The sequence below is a fragment of the Helianthus annuus genome, chromosome 14 (genome assembly GCF_002127325.2).
Source record: "Helianthus annuus cultivar XRQ/B chromosome 14, HanXRQr2.0-SUNRISE, whole genome shotgun sequence".
Classification (NCBI taxonomy): Eukaryota; Viridiplantae; Streptophyta; class Magnoliopsida; order Asterales; family Asteraceae; genus Helianthus; species Helianthus annuus.
In genome coordinates this window covers 154,899,598-154,921,814 of record NC_035446.2, presented here as the reverse complement: position 1 = coordinate 154,921,814, position 22,217 = coordinate 154,899,598, and the positions used below count along the sequence as shown (strand labels likewise).

The 22,217-nt window shown below is 35.7% G+C and overlaps 1 non-coding gene and 1 pseudogene across 1 annotated transcript; one reads left to right on the top strand and one right to left on the bottom strand.

Annotated features, from left to right (window-relative positions):
* Positions 1 to 22,217, top strand: part of LOC110907637 — a 58,848-nt pseudogene that overhangs the window by 17,650 nt on the left and 18,981 nt on the right.
* TRNAY-GUA lies at positions 12,781 to 12,872 on the bottom strand. Its single transcript is given in 2 exon segments — positions 12,781 to 12,816; positions 12,836 to 12,872. It is a non-coding gene; the product is annotated as a tRNA-Tyr (tRNA).

Genomic DNA, 22,217 nt, shown 5'->3' with positions numbered 1-22,217 from the left:
TGAATCAATCACATGAATCCACCCAGTCGACCCATGACCACTCCAGCATCTCCAGACAGCAAGTTCTCAAGTCCAAGATATCTAACGACCTGCGAGCATGCAACAAGTGTATCAGACAACGCTGGTGAGTTCATAGTTTTACAAAAACGTTGGTTACCAAGTGTTTAGTTAATCCATTGAATTTAATTCCGAAAGTAATGTTGAAAACAATGTTGATAATACCCCAATACAAGACGGCTTCTGATTATTTTGCCCTTTCTCCAATGCTCCTATCAAAGCATTGGTCATGACTAGGTCATTAGTTCAACACCCGTCCTCCCAGGAACGGGGTGAGGTTGCCAAACCTAAGTAGCGCTACTAACTAATACCATGTTACCTCCCAGGTAACCAAACAACACGGAGGGACTTTAAAGGTGATAGGATGAGTATATTATCCAACATTCCCATTTTTACCCAAAAGACTTACCCCTCCCAGGGATACCCACTGACTGTCCCAACCACCGGGACGCATGCTCAATAGAGATGAACTCACCTGTGGTTTGCTCGGTAGAATTAATGATGTGTTCACAGTTTGATCAATCCAATCCTAGTATCAGTTCCAGTTATGGTCAGTTTTATAGCGTGTAATCATACGTTCCACATACACATTTCACATGAAACTCATACATAATGATATGCAATTCACAACAAGAAATCATGCATCGCACTAGTTACAGCATTCATTGGACACTCAGTTTCATCTTTGCTCATTGGTTTTCATCACGTGTACATGTATTGCATCACACTTAGCAAAACCACGCATGCATTCGTCAAATTATAACAACAACATCCACTAATTTATTCACTCAAAATTATTCAATCCTCACGTTTTACACACCACAAAGTTTCATACAAGTCATTACTTAACAAGTCAAACGTAGCTTCCCGTATTGTGTGGCCCAACTAGTTCCTGGCCCACTACGACATGTGACCCAGCCCATTGTTGTGCAACCGACTTGTGGTCCCCCTACCCGGCCCAGTTCGCGTGATACCCAACAACGTTGCAGGCCCAACGAGATACATGGCTGACTTCGAGTGTACAACCCAATACCTCAATTTAATCCATCCAGTGTGTGTTACATTAGATTCTAATCAGATTTCACATGTTATCAAATCAGTTTTGCACACCTCACATGTTATTAAATCAGATTTCAATGAGGAAAATTCAGCATGTTACCACTAAAACTAACATATTATAAACACTATCAACAACACAATACAATCGGTTCAATCATTATTTACATCGGCCCAATCATTATTTTATGTGATCAGATCCCTTTTCAATTTGTAGATGATTTGAAATTGATTTATAATAGTCAGCCACTTTCTCAATAATTTGTCAGAATTGCATGTGATCTATATAAAGTTGTCGGTCATCATATAATATTGCATGAGAAATCTATTGAGGTCCAATGAAAAATCAAATACAATTAAACCAAAAGTTGATTGTTTGAATTGTGTTAGTTGTTATCACCAGAAAGTGTTATTAAATCATATCACATCCGAAATCGTTCTAACAAATCATAACAATCTACAAGTAATTAAAATCAATTAACAAGAAACTGAAATCACATGCTCATCATATAATACGATACGAATACAAACTATAATCAAGAACTATAATCATGTAATCAGTCAAGGGTTGAGGACAATTATGAATACACTAACCGAACGAACTATGCTTCGAAGGTGGGGGGTCTGCTACCGTCGATTACTGAAGATGAGTAGGGGATGTGTTAGGGTTTGTAACTAATGAAATACAAACCACCTAAATTACGTAAATAAGGGGGCGAAAGGGATTTGGGCCGGAGAATAACAAACATGAGGGATTTGGGCCGTAGGGTAACAAACATAAGGAAACAATTTAAGTAGTTGGGCCGAGTTGTTTATGTAAAAAAATATGGCGGCCCAATAGTACATGTTACAAGTGCGGCGACCCTCCTTCACAAATATGTATTATTTACCCGAGTTGTCATACGTTAAAGTTTAAGCTTAACGGGGTTGCCACAAGATTAAACGTTACTAACCTTTTCAAGTTCGGGTTGTCACAAAAGTAACGGATTCATAAGGAACTCGATAGTATATGAAAGCGATGGATATCGCTAAGTTAACTAAACTTGTGGAAATAACGAGATTACGTTATTCCAAGTTGCACTATGTCGTATGAAATACGTAGACAATAAGTGACCGAAAAGATGTTACCATACTTATCTGGTAATATTAACAATTGGTTAAAAGTATAAGTAATATTTAAAAGATTTCTCGGATCAAATGCATTGAGTTTAAACTCAATGAATTATGTAAGAAAAGGTTTCGAGGACGAAACCTCTCTAAGGGGGGTAGACTTGTAACACCCCGAAAACGGGTTTGGTGATTTAACCATGTTAACACTACAGGACGGGTAAAATACAGTTAGTGGTAAAACTTACCCGGTAAATTTTAGGATTTGAATAAATAAATCTAATATTTATTAAAAGGATGAGAAATACTTTGAGAAAAGCAAAGTATGTAAAAGGCCCGAGATTTAACGGGACTTACAATAAAACGGGTCGAGAACAAGATAAAGTAACTAGGAAATAAATAACCTAGTACAAGTCTTGTAATTAAATGAAAGAACAAAATATCAAGTTATAAACCAAACTAAAGTTGAGGGGCTTATGTTGTTAAATTTGAAACTTAATAATAAAAAAAACACCAAACACCCATTTTGGGGTGTCTGGTCGATCAAGAACACAGGGGGCGACCAAGACTCCCCTCACAACCTAAGTTCTTGCATTTTCACCAAATTGAAGGCTCAAATCTGCTCCGAGTCGAAATCCAAGCATAGATTAGTGATCACCTCAGTGAAGGGATCATGAGGTATGTGAAATTTTACTATGTGGTTCCATCTTAAATTTTAGATGAACTTGTGAGATTCGAATCTGAGCTTGCATGTTCGTTGTTTGGATGAAATTAGGGATGAAACTATGTCTAGGAGTAAACCCTAGTCATTTATTTATTAAATTGATGTTCATGATTGTGAATTCATGATCATACTCTCATGTGTCAAGTGGGTTTTGGAGAATTATGTTAAACACTAGGATTATCTTTGTTAACTTAGTGTATTGGAGCTCTATGAAGCAAATCTAGATTTGTTGATACGAAGATTTGTCATGAACATGTGAAAAGATGTTTAAATCTTGGTTAAATAGTTAGTCATGAGCTTGATTTCTAGTAGTAAAAATTTCATGCTCATAAGGTGTTCTATGTAATGCCTAAGTGAAATTGAGTACCTACTAGTTCATATGAAGAACTTGATTATATAAGGTGTTGTGATGAATGCTAGTGATATGATGAACGGGTCTCACTTATAGATGAGAACCAATAGTTCTTGTGAAATGAATGAAAAAATTAGTCTTGATAATCGCTAGAACTAACTAAAGTGATTGAAATGTGATAAACATGGTTAGAACTTTGGTTAAAACGGTGGTCTAAAGATAACGCCTACCGGGTAATTAAAGAATGCTAAAACTAGTTGATGAACTCGAATATGCAATTAGTATACTAATGGGCATTTGACTTTTAAAAAGGTCAAACTGACCTACGATGTGATGAATGATAATTAGATATAGAAATGTGTAAGGTGGAATAATCGTACTAAGTCATGATTAAACTAACCACCTTGTGAATGATGAATAATAGTTGGCGCTTAACCAGCTAGGTGAAGCTTGGGGAGAAAGCGGGTCAAATAAATCAAGTACGAGATGAAAAGCGTAAGCCGGATGAAAAGTAAGTAAAGCTTACACCCTGTTTAGAAGTTATGCATTTAATTCTCGGTTACAATTACAGCAAAGGTTGTATTCGAACTTTGATTCCGACACGAAGTGGTACGGGTCGGAATATATCAAAAAACGCGAAATGGAAATTTGGTCATAGATGACATATATAAATTGAATCTTTGAATGGCCACTTTAAGTAGGCCTAAATGAATAAAAACAAATGGGAAATGGTGATTTCGTCATGTATAAAAATGGGTAAGGGTTGAAGTTTAAATCGACACCAATTGGCATAAGCCATGTTGGGTTAACGTGTACGAAACGGATTTAAAAGTCATAACTAAATGGTAAGGAATCCGAAGTGACTTACTTAATAAAATGGTAAATAAACACCATTGGAATATAAGCGCAAAATGGTTGGTCGTTTAGACTAAACGGGTCAAATGGTAATGTTAATACCATTTGAAAAATCATGACTAATAAGCACTTGTCGAGTCTTATGCTTACAGGAAAAAGCGGCTTACGAATTAGTGTTGCTATGAAATAGAAAATTGTTGAAGCAAGGTATTAAAATGGGTCAATAGTCTGACCCGAGCCAGGTACGCAAACATAAGGATGTAGTTAGAAGTGATATTTTGGTCAACTATTAGCGAAAGTCCTACGGTACAAAAAGAAGGACTAAAATTGACCAAAAGGCCCTTGAGGGGTAAATTGGGCAAACAACCTTTAAGAGTTGCTTAGAGTTAAGCGTTTTGTTAAATGGAGTCCTTGGGATACGTATAAAAATGGGGATAGGATGTAAACTAATAGAAGCGTGATTTAAAGCTTGCAAATGTTAAACACCCTTAACGGGTCAAAACAAGTATATATGCAAAATAGGATAAGATTGCATAAGAAGCCCGTAACTAGAACCTAATATAATAGGATATATCGAAAATATGAAGATCATGAGAATTTGGGATCAAACAAATATGTTTGTTTGATAAAGTGCATAATTGGGTAAAAATTCGATAAAAAGGTAACGAGTCGAAGGCTTAGAAGTCTCAAAATTTATTATGTTGGATGTTGGATTTTAACTCCATATGATGGAGAATTAAATTACGGACGCATAGGAAAAAGAATCGGGTAAAACGGATTAAAAACGAGAGAGTTATGCTCGTTTCTGTGAAAACGAGTCATGCTGGGAATGTACAGCAACTGTTTAAGCAACATTCTGTGAAAACAGGGGCTAGGCGTCATGCAACGCCCCTTGGCGTCACGCGACGCCCCCTAGTTCTGGAAAAATGTTATTTTTTGTTTGTTTGACCCATGGAACTTGTTTAAACTTATTATTTAACTATCAAAACTAACTTTTAAGTTGGTTTTGATCATAGGTGAATGCCAAGAGTGCCCGGATGAAGATCAAGCTCGATGAAGAACCGAACACGAGATTAAAGCTTCCGCACGGCGATACGTCGTAACTTTTAAACGACGAACTCAATTACATTATGTTGTACTAATTTTTACTTTTAAATTGTAAAAGTTTTAGTAAACTCGTATTGTCATACGTATGTGTAATCGTATAAATATGTGTTTATACGAAACTTATATAAAATATTGTATTATAACAAGCTAGGGTCTTACATCATTACCAATACATTGCCACTTTCAATTCGAACAATGGCTGGACCGTTAGTGATTAATCACAAAGTCAGAGTGTCATTACGACATCTTTGACTTTCGGTCATTAAGCTAAATAAACTTAACTACATGAGCTAATAACGCTTACAAGGGTCCTTAGTACGAAGATTAGACTTAAGAGAGCTTCCTTTATGCTTAGGATGCTCCAAAGAATGCTCCAAAGATTTAGAAGTTGTGAGAGTAAGAAAATTTGAAGTGCAAGTGAATGAGACTGCCCCAATGCCTCTATTTATACTACTTCAAGGCATCCTATGATCAATCCAGGTGTTATATGTTGAATTCAGATGTTAACAAGTGTCCTTGATGGTATTAGAAACCAGCAAACAGTCCCTAGTTTCGAGTTAAAGCTGAAATGGGTGAAGAAACATGCAGAACCTGCACCTGTGCATTGTTGCTGTGAAAATCAAGTCGTCGCGTCGCGCGACGGCAGGGGGATGTTGGTGTCGCGCAGCGCGTCCCCTGGGGGGACCAGCATACCAAGTTTCAAACTTGGCAGAATCAACCCCTGGACCTTTAAAACCTCCTAACTTCTATTTTATGCACTTTTAACCCATAAAGTTTATATTTGGATGATCTTTAGGTATAGGTATCGTTAGGTCCGGTTTCGTTAAATGATAACCGAAAACACTAGTTTTGCTTCGTTGATGCTTTTAACCCTTTATTTACGAAGGTGAACGTATTTAATATCAAAACCTCGTGAATTTTTCGTCACTTGTTCTTAAGAGTATAAACAATCGTTACAAAGCCCCGGGTTCGTTAAAAGGTCACTCAGAGGTAGTAATTTAACATGTTAACACATTTAACCCTCGCGTCTTGTAAACTTTCATTTTCTTTCACATACGGCTTCATACGTTTCACAATTTATTCGTTTATGAGTATAAACATCATGTAGGGTTGTTGAAAGACATAGTTTTCAAATGTTGACACTTTGGATCCTTCTACACACATACTTCCGTTGTTTGTCAACTTTAGTCCCTCAAAATCAATCCATTTCACGTTTAGAGTTCATGACACGTGTCTTTATTATATTGGACATGGTTTTGCGAGGTGTTACATCTGCTCATTTCCTACCAATGAAGGAAACTTTCAGTATGGAACAGTTAGCTAAGTTGTATGTAAATGAAATAGTTTCATTACATGGAATTCCTTTATCAATTGTTTCTGATAGAGATAGCCGTTTTACTTCTCATTTTTGGACAAGTTTCCAAAAAGCAATGGGAACCAAGCTGAATCTAAGCACAGTTATCATCCTCAAACGGATGGACAAAGCAAAAGGACAATTCAAACCATGGAAGATATGCTTAGAGCTTGTGTAATTAATTTCGGAGGAAATTGGGACGACCATCTACCATTAATAGAATTTTCTTACAATAACAGCCAATGTTTTAAAAACCGGTTTTTAAATCAAACCGGATCACGCTAAAAAATGGTTCAACCGGTTGAACCAGGTTGTACCGAGCGGTTCAACCGGGTTGACTAGCTAACTCTATAATTTTATAAATTACAAAATCAACTCAAAAGTTAATCTAAAAAATGCATGATTATTACATATTAAAAGATGATCCAAAAGTAAATTCATTATAAAAAATAATTCAAAAGATAATCGAAATCATTCAATTTTCCAACGAGCTCTTTTAAATGAAAGTGTACGACATGTTTAAGCCATTTGAGTGTTAAATACATCAAGTTCATGATCGCATAAAAGATGAAATTCACTATTATCGTCATCCTCATCAACTAGAGGATATCTATTTTCGTTTCATACAATATTAAATAAGAACTTTTAGTTACGAATAATCATAATATATAAAAATTATGTAAGATAAATAACATATATAATAAAAATAAGTAACAAACCAAACTAAAATAACCCTGGGCCGGTACCGGTATTACGTTTCAAACCGGTATACCGGATTTTACCGCCGGTACAAACCTTATGCCGTTTCACTTATTTACCGGAGTGTTTCGTACCGGATTTACATCTGGAAACGGTAATACCGGTATAACCGGCCGGTATTTACCGGTTTTTAAAACATTGATAACAGCTATCATACCAGTATTAATGTTGCACCATTCGAAGCACTTTATGGACGAAAGTGCCGAACTCCAGTCTGTTGGGCATAAATTGGGGAAAAGCAATTATCTGGACCAGAAATAGCACAAGAAACAACGGACAAGATTATTCAAGTCAAAGAAAGACTGAAAGCAGCACACGATCGCCAGAAGAGTTATGCTGATAACAGGCGAAAGCCGTTAGAATTTCAGGTAGGCGATAAGGTATTATTAAAAGTTTCTCCTTGGAAAGGAGTAGTCAACTTCATCAAGAGGGGAAAGCTATGCTCCAAGTATGTTGGACCTTTTGAAATTATTAGAAGAATAGGACCAGTAGCCTATCAGCTACAACTGCCAGAGGAAATGGCAGGAATACATGATGTATTTCATGTATGTAATCTCAAAAAGTACTTAGCCGATGAATCACTAGCAGTGCCTCTTAAGGACATAGAGGTAAATGAGAAGCTTAAGTTTGTAGAAAAACCTCTACAAATTGAAGACAGGAAAGTCAGGAATCTCAAACACAAGAGATTGGTATTAGTCAAAGTAAGATGGGATTCCAAGAGAGGACCAGAATATACTTGGGAGCTTGAATCAGAAATGCAGAGGAAATACCCACACCTGTTCCAGTAGACCTCGAGGACGAGTTCTAAAACAAGGTGGGGAGGATATAACAACCCTCCTAAAATATTTCGGACACTTCTAAAATATTTATAACACCCTTATACGTCCTAAAATACACCCCATATACGAAAATCGAGCCCAAAATACCTTTATATAATTAAAAATAAAATAAAAAGAAGGAATTAGGGCGCTCGCGGGCCGCGAAGACTTTGTCTTCGAGTTACGCGGGGCGCGACAACTTAAGACAAGGGCGCACCCGGTGCCGCCACATGGCACGAACGTGTTGGGTCTAGTTAGAGGTGTACAAAAAAACCGATTTTAGAACCAAAACCGGGAAAAAAACCGAAACCGGTTTTTTTTAACCGGACCGGTTTTATAACCGAACCGCCGGTTTGTGACTGGTTACTAATCTTGATCTGAAAAAACGGTTAATAACCGAAACCGGTTTTAAAAAAAACCGGTTTTTTTTTTGGAAAACCGGTCCTAACCGGTTACACTGGCTATTGTTTTGGAGTTGAAAAACCGGTTAGTAACCGAAACCGATTTTCGTTTTGGGTGAAAAAAACTGGTTCGGTTAATAACCGAAACCGGTTTTTGAAAAAAACCGATTTGTACACCTCTAGGTCTAGTGTTTGAGTAAGCCAAGCTAGGGCCTACCCTAGTTGGCCTCGCGGGACGCGAAGCCTGTTACTGAAACCTTCGCGAGGCGTGACAAAGTGTCGAACAGACACTATAAATAGCAACCATCGGCCTTCAGTTGCAATTCGTTCATTCTCTCGATCTCTCTCTTAATTTTCTGCATAGCAAATATAATATCGGGCATAATACCTCCCTAAATAACGAAGTTCTGCCTCGTTGTAAGTATCATAACCCCCGGTTACGTATTAGATACGCTGCCCGATTGATCTAGCACTCCGTAACGGCTGTTGAGGCTCTGCCTGACGTAGTCGTTGGAGTTCTGTCTCGGGGAGGGTATAACTAATGTAAATATTGGGTTATTATACTAACGCGTGTGCATTGTTTAATTAATAAATTATAACCAGGAAAACACAAAGAAAAACCCTAAAATAGCAATGTGAGTAATCTCCTTTTTGTAAACCTTTTTATAAACTATTTTTACAAAACCTTAAATATTTTACAATGTGATTAGCAGTGATTGAGTCTTTGTAATTCTTCAATTACTGCCGGTATGTTGGGGTTTTGTATACAAAATGTGGAACACGTTACCATTGGACAATGAGATAGCCAATGTGTAATATGACCCACCAGTCAGGATTGACAGTACTGAATGAGTAATTGTGTAGATATAAACATCGTAGTCGCTCTTAATACTGTAAATTGATAAAACCTGTCTTGATTAAATTGGGATTCACTCACCAGTATTTCCCACTGACAAAATGTTTTTAAACGCGTTTCAGGTAACAAAATGTGAGAGCCAAATAGAAGCCAGCTGGACAGCACTGAAGGCTTGGAAATGTGGCTATAAAAGCTACCTAAGTAAAGAAGATATTTTATTCAATAAAATAGGGTTTATCCCTATAAACATGTTTGTAATAGAAACTTGGGAATTTTCCCATGTGTTTAATATTATAAAAATATGGTATTTTACTTTGATAAAATATTTCATAACTACGGTCCTGATGTAAATTCTACTGCAAAATTGATAACACTGATACCACTGATACTGGCTCGCAGCCACCCGCTCTCGGGTGAATAGGGGACGGGGGTTGCGACAGTATAGCCTTACACAGGCAGCACTTTGTCATCCGTTGCTATGTTTCAGATCGATCGAGCAGGGTATCGAATCAGCGATCAGAGATAGCTCGGTGTACCACCTCATTAACGGGCTGAGGTGGCACTCTCATTATTCAACAACGCACGGTCTTATAAAATGTAAATGCTAGTCCTATGTCGCCTATTGAACTTCCCAACCTACTTCACATCTTTATATAATAGTTAGGCATGATGACTTTATTCAGAAGTACGGGTGTAAACAACTTAAGCCACTTGTAACCTCTACTCGAGTACTCATGATCGGCTCGTTAAAAACTCAAATCAAGACGAGATTAAATAAGCTTGTGCTTAAAGTAAACTTGATAAATAAATTAATGTGAACCTAAGCTTTACTTATCGAGATCGAGTAGCCTACATGATCCCATTATTTTTTCTATAATTTTTATTTAATGTATAAAAATATAAACTCACGTTATAATTATATGAAAAATATGATAAATAACTAAATATAATATAGAGTAAATTACAAGTTTTGTCGTTTATGTTTACGCCAAATTGCAGGCGTTGTCATTTAGCATAAAAGTTGACAAGTTTCGTACTTAATGTTTCAAAATCTTGCATGTTATGTCCTTTAGGCCAAACCCAGTTAGATTTTTTTGGTTAAATCTAACTTTTGACCAAAAAATCTAATGGGTTTGGCCTAAAGGACTTAACGTGCAAGATTTTGAAATATTAAGTACGAAACTTGTCAACTTTCGCGCTAAAGGACATCGCCTGCAATTTGGTGTAAACATGAAGGATAAAACTTGTAATTTACTCTATAATATATGTTATGTATAATATCTATAGTTATAACCGTGAAGAATCATATTCGGATTACAACATTCTGGGTATTTAACCGTGTAGAATCGTATTTCGATTACAACATTTTGTACCCATGAATCCCTTTAATTCTTGAAGAAGAATGCAAAGTTCCAGAAGCTATTCTCAGCACAAACAATATAATTCTTCAGGACAATGACACAACGGTCTTGCGCATCACCAATAAAAGCGGAGAAGACAACGTCTTATTTAAAGTAGTATGACAACCTGTAGTGGGGCGTTTTGTGGCTGGGTTTTGCCCCATAGCGCCCAATGGCGCCTGAAACACCATGACGAGGGGCTTTATGGGTCCAAAAAAAAATAAGCAACGCTATCTCCTTCGCGGTGCCATGTTGCTTGCTTTTCAAATTATGACCGTTACAAATGGTCAAATCTAAAAAAAATAAATTCAATTAATTTTCAATATTCCTTTTAAATACTAACCCCTTCTCCCATATTTTTATAAACCCACACACTCTCAAACCTTTTTTCTCTCTAGCTTTTTTTTTAAATCCACAAATTTTATACAATGCATCCCTTCAACCGTGGTTTTATTCCTCCCCGATCGAGTGCGGACCCAAACCAAAGTGGTAATCCTACCCGCCCCGTGTCTCCGGTTCCCACTCGACTCACCCCTTTTGGATTTGGTTTTGTCGATTACAATCAACAAAATACCGGGTTCATGAATCTTTTGAACCAACCGCTCTCATGGGACCCGGATCTCTACGGGTGGAACCCGAATTAAAACACCGACGGAATGGGGTCGTCTCAAGCGTTCGGATCGGCTCAAGCTTTCGGCTCCCCACTACACGAACTCGGGACTAAACGTATGGAGGAGAACCGCGAAGTGACCGAGATTATGCGGGATAGACAATGGGCTCACGACTTTGAGTTCTACTCGAAATCGCACGACCACCTAATGGGAAAAGCGTTGAAGATGACGTTGGCACAAAAGGAGCAAATAGAAAAAAAAAATATAACCTTTGATTGTGTAATGTTTTTTTTTATTTTATTCTAGTTTAATTTTTTTTTATTTACTTTTTTGATTTTATTGTAATTTTTTATTTAATGAAATGATTTTTAATTTTAAAAAATTTAGAAATTAATTAAAAATGAAAATTAAATAATTAAGTAATGATGACGTAGGGGCTTTATGACTACGGCCTCAAGTGACATAACGCCCCATAAAACCCCTGTGTGACGTCGCACGACACGTGTCGCATAACGCCTACAAAAAGACTTTATGACTACGAATGACCTAATAAGTGAGGTCAGTGTGATAATCACCTTCTACTTTTTAAATTTTATAATCTTTTACATTCACCTTCTACTTGTTAGATTTTATAATTTAAATTGGTTTAAGGGATTAAAGTAAGTTGGATAGATTAAAGGTAAACCCAATCCCACCTAATACTTAAAAGGCTTAACATTTTCTTCTTGCTCAGCTGTACTAAACACATTAGCTATAATGCCACACATCAGTCCAAAATCCAATAGGAAACAAAGTGACGGGTGATCAAAGGGCATGTGGTCTAGCGATGTCAAGCTTTCTCGTATGTTTGAAAGTTCGAGTCTCATGATGGACAAATGTGTAGATTTAGAAGTAGAATTAGAAGGTGCGAGTATCCCTTAAAAAACAAGTAAAGGATTCTTTATGTCGACTACAGTGAATGCCAAACTTATATATGAAGGAACATGTGATGATAGTACTAAATCTAGTGTCAATGCATATCAAATGTTAAATGCAAGTATAAGAGGTTGTTGAGAAAACTAAACGATCTCATAGTCAGAAGAAATATGCATAGTTTTAACAGCAACATGTTGATTTCATATGAGTTTATAAAAACAAAAGTAGTTAACTAAATACATAATGTTAATTATCTTTTATCATTCTTTATACACCAAAAATTAAAAATATCAGAACTATAAGCATTATATCGAAAGACAGTAAGGGTCTCTTGCAAATAGGCACACGTAAATTAATTAAAAAAAAACAATAGATTTTATTTAATTAATAAGTTATATATAAAAAAAATCCGACCTGCCGGATTCGAACCAGCGACCTAAGGATTTCAGTCAGGTGTTGCCTACTACAGTCCTCCGCTCTACCAACTGAGCTAAGGTCGGTTTTTGTTTAGTTTCGTTAATAAATCTTTATATTATAACAATTACTATATTAATAGATTTCACTCATATATATGTTGTTTCGTTTATTCATATTTCATAGTTTCCCGATTTGTGCATAGAAATTGAAAACGTGGGTTTAAGTCTACGTTTGAGACGTGGATGTATTAAGTTGTATGATTGTACGAGTCTTTAAAGTTAAAAATAAGTGTATAGAATATATTATGATCCATTTCTTTTAAAGCGTGTACGTAAGTTAATAAAAGAAAGTTCGACCTAAAAACGCAATCAAATCTTGTGAATCAAGTTTAAACTTGCTAACATCATATAGTGATTTGCAATAGACAAAATAAAAAGTTTAAACTTGCTAACATCATATAATGATTTTCAATAGACAAAGTAAATACGATTGGTGTTGGTAGTCTAATGAAAGAAGCAAAGCTTCTAGAAGCACTTAAATTAAGTCCATGCGTAGTGGGCAATATTCACATTTGAGCGTTTTGCGTCATGTGGCAGCCTAGTCAGCAATGGGGCATTATTGGGCGTTTTCTAAAATGGGTGTAGTGGAGATGTGGAGATTGTGGAGCATTATGTTTGTAATAAAATAAAATAAAAAAACATGCGAAAAATCTTATTGGCCAAATAATAAAAGCTGAAATGTGATTGGACAACAAAAACCCCCATTAGGCGTGATTTAAAAAACGCCTCAACAACAAAACTGCCAAACATGCCCATGCGTAGTGGGGATGGGGGCGATATGGGCATGATTGAGCTCCAAAAACGCCTAAATTTACAACCACTACGGGTGATCTAAGAAGGTCATGGACTCAAGCCTTAAAAAGAAATAAAAATAAAACTTTTTGTTAAAAAAATAGACAAAATAAAATTTAGATAGAAGACATGCTTTCCATTTTTCAAGACAGTCCAAAAACAAGTGTTGCTTCTTTCATTTAGTGAACCTTTTTACATAATAAAATCCTCCTTAGAAGTAGGGTTGTGAAAAACTAGGTGGCTTGGAGTTTCTTTGGATTTAATTTGGAAAAAGTTTGCTCAGTATTGTTTGGTTTAGTTTGTTTGTTAGCTTGGTTTGGTCTGACTCAGATTATTTTACCTTTAATATATTTTATATTTAGTTATTTACGCACATAACAAATTATAAAAATAATGATTATTATTTACGGGTCTTTAGGTGTGTAGTTGAATATCTATGACATATTTTGGGGTTGATTAGGATGCTAATGAACTTATATTTGAAACTTATTTAACATTTGGTTAAACTTGATTTGGGCTTGTGAAACTTATTTTGAATATGTTCTTTTAAACTATTAATGATATATTAGACTATTACATTTTAAAAGTTGTGTATTATTTTAGACTATTAAATTTTAAAAGCTATGCATTACTTTTGTTAATTCAAGCCTAAATAAATCGAGCCGAGTCAACTCGGTCAAAAACCAAGCCAAGCTCGAGCTTAGATTTTCGTCTCCATTTCAAATACAAGCCGAGCCCAAGCTTACTTCTGGCTCGGCTCGGTTTGGCTCATGAACAGACCTGCTTAGAAGCATAATCATATTCCAAATCATATGAAATTAATGGGATTCCCTTGCGGTACGTGACGTGAATTTGATTGGTATCGATGTTGGTCCATATGATACTGACATTCTCTATAATGACCGAAAAAGAAATCAAAAAAATAATGTCGGATAAAAAATTATGAACGTTTAAAAAATCGGGAGGAATATGCATGTGTCTTGCATGTGGAGAGAGCAAGTCAACAAATAGGTTTTTCCAAAATGCCCTTTCACTCCTCTTTTTTTCCTAAATTTCCATCTTAGCCATTGATTTGAAAACTGTAAGGTTAAAATATTTTCTTATCCTACTTAGATAAAATTAGTTTTTATTTGATCCTACCCATATATATATATAGTTATGAATTATGGCTATCCGAAATTCCGAAAATAAATTTATGTTTTTGAATCTCAAGTTTCAACTTCTATGTTGGACTTTCAACTTGTGGAGGCCCACTTTTGGATAAGATAAGAAAAGCCCATGAAGATATTTGCATTGGACCACAAGTTTAGGAGTTCATCATGTTCAAGATGAGCCTCTTTGTGAGTTGTGACTAGGAATGGCAATGGGCCGGGCTTGGGTCGGGTATTAGTAATTCCAGGTCCGTACCCGGTTGTAATTATTTATCCCATACCCAGCCCGTTACCCGTCGGGTATTTGTCGGGTATCGGGCATACCTGCGGGTATCAGGTATACCCGTTAATTTCTTAAAAATACCCGTTGGGACAAATGTGCAATTTTTACTTTGATGTCTATATAATTTACTGTTTTAATGACTATAACAATTGAAGATATGATTAATAACTTACATATCATATTCAGACCACATATATCAAACTAAATCAAAATGATTACTTAATTAAGTAATTGTATCAGGACCACCTAATTGCATAAACATCCACATAATAAAGGGAGATAGCTTCCGTATCTAATATACATGCTCAAAAATAAGTTATATGTTCACTAAACACTTGCCAAATACATATCCACATATGACTATAGAGAAGGTAATAAGTACATGTACTAAGTTAATATATAGGGAAATCTATAATATGATACTTTCGGGTATTATTTGGGTAAATGGGCCGGGTATTTGGCGGGTGTCACTAAATCCCATACCCGTACCTGTACCCGATTTTTTTTCTTTTTTTAAGCCCGTACCCGACCCATACCCATTAGGCTTCGGGTATACCCGACCCGTATTTTTCGGGTTTCGGGTATACCCGTCGGGCTTGGGCTTTTTTGCCATCCCTAGTTGTGACGACCATGTGTCTGCTAGTTGATGGTTGGTACTTGGTCGTAGTAGATCTTTCAGTCATCATTTGTGTTGAAGAGGGTTTTTACAATTTTCCTTTAATGTCAATAAAATTAAAATTAGTTTAAAAGTAACAAAATGGGTAGAAATTCTATTAATCTATTGTCTGAATGCATACTAATCTCTTTAGGTAAACTAATTTGTTAGTATTAAAGTAAAAACTTTTTTTTACTTTTATTGCCATGAAATACACGAATAAACAAACTCCATGTATCTAGTCAGTTCAAAATGTACAAACTATGCATGGCTTTTGAAAAATAACGTTGATACGCGAAGGTGGATACTAAAAAATTAAATATTCAACAAAAACTTCATGTATAAATAAGAAAAATAAAGTAAAATATGGGACACGTTTATATGACATTTGCTATGATACTTGAACATACACTATAGACATGAAATAATTACGTATTTCACGAGGCTAGATGTAAAAAGTGACACCGATATAAGATTTAGGGTTTGTTAAAATGTAAAAAGTTATAAACCTATAAATTTTTTTGTTGGTTATTAATCCCTAAACAATTCATAATCGATATAATCGATAAATATAGAAGAAAACTTAAGACACGATTTTCCATTTCAAGAATATTTAGTTAATTCTCCTATATATTAATAAAGGAACGGAATGAACAGTAAAATAGAGAGGTATTTAAGGGTTTCTTTTATCACATAAAAATACCACCGCCTCCCATTCTTGCGGTTGAAAGAGATAGAGAGTGCACGAGGGAGGGAGGGAGAGAGCGCGACGGAGGCAGAGTAAGATAGAGAGAAGCACGGCGGTGATGGGGAACCGGCTATGGTCTCCGGCCGACTGTAATGGTGTCGATCGTCGCTGAATGGGAACTTCACGGTCGGGGGTTCTAGGGTTCCGGCGGCGGTACTGGTCACTCTAATCAGTCGAATCTGGAGACGGAATGGGAGGCTTGAAGGTGATCTTGAACGACCACAACCTCAGAGACTTGAATCGTGTTTCAGCGACAATTTCGGTAAGCACTTTTGGTCTGCATTGTAAGCTTTTTGCTTAAAGATTTCTAATTACAATTAATGTTCATGTGGATTCTTTGATTGATTTGATTTACCATCTTTTTGAGTTGGTTTCGAATTGAGATTCGTGTCATCTCTGATGATAAATGTTCAAACTGATCATCGTTGTAACAAATGGATATGGACAAAACGGTTTGAAACTATTTTCATTGTACAGTGGCCCCATTGGGGATCCATATTTACACATTGGGAAACCTAAATATCGGGCTTCCTTCAAATTGTTTTTTTCTTGGAAATCAATCTATCCTGTTAATGGAATGCATGTAACATTTATCAAAGCTGTTGTTCCTAAAGAGAAAAGTATGTTTGTCATGTCTGGTGATTGATATAGTATCAGGTCTGCATTTTATTAATTAGTTTCTTATAGAGTTATAATTTAAAAAGATACATAAGATATTAATTAGTTTCATATTGAGTTATAATTTAAAAGAGATATAAGATAATAATTAGTTTCTTAAAGAGCTGTAGGAAAATATATATGAAATGTTTAAAAACGTGTATAATATGACACATTCATGATGCACCTCATTATTTTGACAGTTAAAGGTTAGCCCAAGATATCTACTTATAAACTTGGTAATTGAGGTGACACAACCACAGCCCCTCACTTAACCGTGAAAACCACCGAACCCTTTAGTCACGTTGAGCATGCACACACCCACAATCCCTTACTGAACCACCCCGAACCACTACCAGCTGCAGTTAGAAAGTGGCTCTTCATCGGGGCTCCGTTCAGTATCACATTGTTATTCATTTTATCCATCTTACTCGTCATTCTGAACCAACAAGTTTTAGCCATGAATTCAACATTGCTGGAAAAATATTCCCAGAAACACTCGCAAGCTGATCGCTTGAAATGGCAGAGAACAGCTTTCCATTTTCAACCCGCGAAAAATTTCATTTATGGTATAGTAAATTTACCCGATCGAATTCGCTATTTTTGTTTTTATTTCAATATTAATTGGTTTTTTCTGTTGGTTTATTTCATGGCTATTGATAATATTCTTGGCTGGACTATGCTTCAGATCCTAATGGTATGTCATCATTCCAATTTTACTTTGCACTTTTAAAGTGAATAAATAAATTTATTATTGTGTTTTTAAATAGTAGCATTTAAATAATGCTTACTTAAATAATCTCTTGTAACAATTATACTATTGTAACTGTTTATGTGATAAAATAAGTTTTATTTGTATTTAAACATTAATCTACACATTAAATTATCCAATTTAGTTTATTTGAGAAATTCCTCAAATGCAGGTCCGTTGTTTCACATGGGTTGGTATCATTTATTCTATCAACACAACCCGTATCTACCGGTTTGGGGGAACATGCCATGAGGTCTGTCACACCCCGATATTTCCACGTATTACCGGTGGACCCGGTAGGGAGTATCGTGACGTAGTTGATGTCGTCATAGTCATACAACACAAATTTAAATGCACAGCGAAAGCAAAAGATAAATATATTACAAACCGATATAACGTAATATCAAAGTACTACAAACGGAATGTAAAGGGATCCACAGGCAGATCAAAATAAAGAGGAAACTTTGTTCAACAGACTTCAGGCATCTAAGCTTGTTAGACTTCTATTTGATGCTAGGAGAGACCAAGCCTATTACGCGTAGTACCTTCACTTAGTCTTTTTGGGAAAATACGTCAGTTTACACTGGTAAATACAATTTAACTGACTCATTTTGAAAATGTTTTAAAATTGATTTAAATGCACATGGCACAAAAGATTTTTATAACTTGGGATAATTATTTGAATATAAACTTGTAAAAGAGTTACATGTTTCTCATGCGTTCAGTAGCCCGGGTCTACATCGGGTTAAAGATCAATAGACACACCACATGATATAGTCCCGCAATGGTTAATCCCAAAACCGGCGGTTATACCTTAATATTTATTTATGCACCAACGGGTGTACGCCTACACCCGCATGCTTAGGTCGTGGCCATTTCATAAAATGATGCCAAGGATATCCGGGACATGGTCATTAACCTCCCAAAGGCTTTAAGCAAACAAAACAATTTTAACAGGTCTTTTCAATGATTTAACCAACATTTGATTAAAGATTCAATGCCCGACCAAGCGGTATTTATATACCATACCCCAAGCGCGTATAGGGAAAATAGGTTGAAAGTATTTACCTGAGCAAATTTATACAATTTATCCCAGCCGTATACCACCAAGCAAGTACAGATAGCTTTTACTGTGCTCCTAAATCTGGAACGAAGGTTTTTAATAACCTATTAGATTCCTAACGGGTCTTTAATTAAGCCTAAGCTTAGACCGGTTAGTTTTAAAGGAGGATACGGTTCAAAACGCATGATTAAGCGAGAACCGGATTAGAATGTGGTTTAGATCCGACAAGCTTGTATACTTGTTTAATATGTGTAAACTAAACACATTCTGGTTTTTTATATAAAAATGATAAGGTTTGACCCGTTTCGGCTAATTTATGCAAACTAGTTACATACGCCGATCCGAACGCAAAAAGGGCGTAACGGGTAACCACAGGAGTCATGAACAGGTTTCCTAAGTTAATATGCCTTGAATATGTTGTGATATCAGTAGGATACCTTCCATTATGCCCAAAACGAGTTTAAGACCAATTTATGCCCCGTAGGGGTATTTTGGTCATTTTAAAGGTTATAAAAGAGTTTAAATATTAATCTGAGTTTCAGGTCTGATATAATCAGTAAAAATACTTAATTTAATAAGTTATAACAGTAGGGTATCATATATATGTGAAATTTATTAATTATAACCATACTATGCACCGTAGGGGCATTTTGGTAATTTCACATAGGCTTAAAAGGTCAAAACTGAAAACCTGAGTTTAACACTTTTCCTAATTGTTAAAATATATAAGTTTACTTAAAATATCAGTAGGCATCTAAGACTCGATACAAGACGAAGTCGACAGATGCATGCACTAACAGACTCCCCTCAGATGTTGACGAGCCTTTCATGTCGAGTCTTTGCGTCTTCAATCTTTATCAGTCTTTGGGCTCTTTTCTTTCTCTCAACACCAACAAACTCCCCCTAACAATGTGCTGGCATTCCTTCAGTTCATTAGCATCATCTGCTTCAGGATCATAATCTGGCTCTTCAAAACCCATTCCAAGGTCGTGCTTTGGCTCTTAACTAGCTCAGGTAATCTGCACATTCTCTACCTCAAAGTAAGTTTTACAAAATTTAAACATTACAAATTTAGGAATTCAAACTCCCCCTCAAATTTAACTATAATCTTGATGAACCACATGTAGATTTGATCAGAACACATTTATTTTCAAACACAGATTCTCCTTCATAAAAATGTCTTCATGTTTAGCACTTGGAACTTTGAAAATCAGCTTTCCAACATCAGTTGTCGAAAATCTTTTTGAATTTTTCACAAAGAAGAAATAAAATGCAGTAAAGAAATATATACAAACAATATTTTTTGTAAGTTTGTGTAAGAGGATCATATCAGTTTATGAGACAAATCACCAACACCGTTAAGCTTTATTTCATTTTAAGTTTTAAACAATTCACTTAGATTGTCAGTATACTGGTCCACTTAAATTTTCACACAAAGTTCAATTGTTTCGAGATACGATATTAATGTCTTAAGAAACTTAAACTTACTCGCGTGTCCCACTACTTGAATATACTCCCGTATCCAGATCCCAATATTCAGTCTTACAGGTGAGTATACCACAGATGATATCTGTAAGGGGTTAGATGCGAAATCGTGAGAGCTCAGGTCCAAACTTCCGTTCAGCAGAGAGATGACAGCTCGACTTTTGGTGTATCCCCTTTAGATGATCTTTTTTACAACAACAATGATTATCAATTTTATTGTTTCATCAATTTGCTGAGGGCGGCGCTATATTTCAAGCAATGCGAAAAGTATTATACGAGGACTAGGTCAGAATTTTCATTCAGCAGAAGTCCCGGGATAATACCCCAGATATCACTGAGCATAAAGACCTAGTATCTCAGAAAGAGGGACCTTTCAAACAAGATTTCGGGGTTACCCATATATCCAAGTTTTCTTACCCACGACGTAAGCAAGTTTGAAATTTAGATTTATATCTCATCACAATCTACTAAATGTGCAAAAACCTACTGGCATATCCGCAGTGAGATTGTTTATCACATTTTTAACTTTCCAAATCTTTAGCATGTTGTGACAGTCCACCGATGTACTATCATTTCCTCTTTTAACAACAAACCTCATTTTGGTTTTATCATGTTTTTGACTTTTTCAAATTTTCTAATGTTTTGGATTTTCTGAAATTTTCTGCTCCCCCTAAAATGCAAACACATATAAAGAAATTTGAAAACAAACTGTACAAGAAAATTGACAACCAATATCAAATCGCTTCAATTCGCCATCCACTTTGCATAAACAATCAGAACTTCCCCTTACAACAAACTCTTTTCTCAATTTGATTTCAAAACACTTAAATTTGTTTTAATCAAAATGATTTTTCCGGAAAATAAGTTTGTTTGATTTTACAACTTGTAGGGATAGATTCATCATTTTGTTCATTTAATCACATATATGAAGATTACATCAAGTTCAAACTAATGACCTTGACGAATCACTTGTAAAATCCAACCTCTTACCACTTGTAAGAATATCCAAAACATTTAACAACATGTAGGAATAAAACATATACACAAAACATTTTATCAATCAAGATGCCGATTCCTGCTTCACACTTACCACCATGGAAGCTCCGGCATAGTCCATTACCTATAAAAATTTAACCATTTCAAAATCTTTCACACAATCAATTTTGTCAAGAAAGATGCCGATTCATGATCCACGATTACAAACTTGGGATCTCCGGCAAGTCAGTTTTTTTTTTAATGAAAGAAAATGTCCACCCAGGCCTGACCAGCCTTGGGTGAAACCAACTCATCTGCTGTTGGGGTGTAAGTTGCTTTCTTTGTAGCATAAAAATCTTTTACCCCTTTAACCTTCTTATCAATCATTTTTCCAAAAAGCTTCTTTACAATTCCATTAAAAATTTTCTCAACATCAAATTCATCCTTTTTAGAATAAAATTGATTCGAGATCTCAACTTTCCCAATTTTTCGTTTAAAATTTTCAGTCCTTAATTGTGGAAAGTTCTCATCATCCATTTGAGGAACTGAGTTTTCACTCTTTTTAACAACATGTGGCTCCTCTGATTTTGTGGAATTAGATTCATCGCCAGATTTCACATCAGATTTCTTAACAACCCATTTTTGGTTGTCAAGCTTCACACTTCTCCTGTAAAATTTCTTTGAACATTCGCCAACTTCATATGTTGAATTTTCAAACACTTTAAATTTTTCAGTTGGTGGTTCGGTTTTATCAACAACCACTTCTTTCAGTTTTCCAGAAATTCCCTGTTTAGTTTTTGTTGCTAATG